The sequence below is a fragment of the Pristiophorus japonicus genome, unplaced genomic scaffold, assembly GCF_044704955.1.
Source record: "Pristiophorus japonicus isolate sPriJap1 unplaced genomic scaffold, sPriJap1.hap1 HAP1_SCAFFOLD_42, whole genome shotgun sequence".
In the NCBI taxonomy this organism is placed as follows: Eukaryota; Metazoa; Chordata; class Chondrichthyes; family Pristiophoridae; genus Pristiophorus; species Pristiophorus japonicus.
Window position 1 is genome coordinate 5,918,801 of NW_027254090.1, and position 1,908 is coordinate 5,920,708.

Consider the following 1,908-nt stretch of genomic DNA (forward strand, 5'->3'; position numbering starts at 1 on the left):
TGCTGCCCGCGGACTGCAGCAAATCCAGTTCATCATCATCATAGGCAGTCCCTCGAAGAGAGGATGACTTGCTTCCTCGCCAAAAAAGGATGAGTTCACAGGTGTTTCAATATTCCAGGTCCTGAAATGTATGTTGAAGGGTGGAAGATGCCTGTGCGTGGATTTTTTTAACGTGTGATGGCCGTTGCACCCCAGCCATCACACGGGCTTGACAGAGCGAGGTATTTGTCCAGTGGCAAGGGTTAAACAAGACGACTGGAGACCAGCTCTGCTGCACAGACCCAGTGTGCACACATATCGCAGTGTGGGCTGGCCCGTGCTGCCCCTGGACCCCTGGCCCCGAACTCATGCCTCCGCTGGGCCCTGATCACGTCCCTCTGTAGTCTCTCGCCGCTCCTTCGCCCCGATCTCGCCGCTCCTGCTGCATCTGCTCACGCTCCAATCACTGACCTGGACCTTGATGACGTCACTCTTCGCTGCCGCCGCCCTCCTGCACCAGCTCACGCTGCTCCCTGGAGCAGTCTCCCGGGACCTCCAAGCTGCTCCCAGGGCCACTCGCCATTCCTTTTATGGATCCGAACTGCCGCTGGTGTTCTCCCGTTAGTGTATCCAGGCTGTGGGTGGCCACTCCGAGCGCAGCAGAGGGGTTTCTGCATTAGTTCTGGGTGGGGGCAGTATCTTTCCCCTTCTCTCTTCCTCTTGTCTGCATCCCTGTGCTTTTATTTCTCTATTTATTCCCCCTGTCTCAGTTTCTAGTGTTTAAAAGGGAACAAAAGATGAAATGGGTTTCAATGCGGAACAATTTACTTCACTCAAAGTTAGATGCACTGCTGTTCGCCATGAGGTCAAGGTAGCTAGCCGTTGATATTCAGGTTCTTATATAAATATATATAAATATATCAACATCTATCATAACTGTTCCCTGGTGGTCGATGGGTTAAGATCTGCCGCACTGACGTGGTAACGATACTCGATCAATTCATCGCATAAAAATAATTGAGGTCTGTGAGACGATTAATAATTGCTGTAAGCACCATGAATACCAATACTTTCTGCGATAGACCGAGCTTACAGACTATCTGGCTTCTCCTGCCCTTTGCCGGGCACGTGTTCTGGGTTTAATTTTACAAACTGGGTGAGTTCGCTGATCTCGGGGAGACGGTAGGAGCCTCTGTGGCCCCACTGTGAGGATGTGGAAGTGAACACGGTGGCTGGGTGATCCGTGACATTTCTGTAAAGGGCAGCGGAGGAGAAGGATTGAGAACTTTCAGTGTGGGACAGAAGTTGTTTCAGGTGAGCCTCCTCATTCCCGATCAGCGCAGAGGAAGCTCATTGGTCAGCTCCCCTCTGTTGGGGCTGTTGTACCAGTGGTTTCTGTAGTGTAGTGGTTATCATGTTTGCTTTACACGCAAAAGGTCCCTGCTTCAATCCCAGGCAGGAACATTTTGTTTAAACTTGCCAAATGGGAACAATCGGAGGCGAGTTGAGTCTCCTGGCAAATGCTGCCTGATTTGCTGAGATTTGCAGAATTTGCTGTTTTTATTTGCTATTTATTCTCCTGGCAAAAGGGTTCCCTTATTCCTGAATTGCTCTTTATTTAACCAATAAATAGATAACTTTGAGTGAGAGAAAACGGATCCACCGGGGACCTTTCGTGTGTGAGGCCAACGTGATATCCGCTACACTGCAGCCCATCAAAGGGCGAGAAACCACTGAATATAAAGGATGAGCTCACAAATATCAGGGGCAGTGCAGTCTGGTCAACGTCAAACCCTCCTTTCTTATTCAGCCGAGGCATGAACGGGAATCAGACGCCAGAAAGTTTAATTAAAGACATAAATACAAGTGACACTTCTAAATCTTTTCACTGTAAAATTCTATTACTTTATTTGAAATCCTGCTGCATTG

General features: G+C 49.1%; 1 non-coding gene across 1 annotated transcript; it reads left to right on the plus strand.

Moving 5' to 3' along the window:
* The first annotated feature begins 1,370 nt into the window (after window positions 1-1,370).
* On the plus strand, window positions 1,371-1,443 carry trnav-uac (transfer RNA valine (anticodon UAC)). Its single transcript has one exon. It is a non-coding gene; the product is annotated as a tRNA-Val (tRNA).
* The last annotated feature ends 465 nt before the right edge of the window (window positions 1,444-1,908 follow it).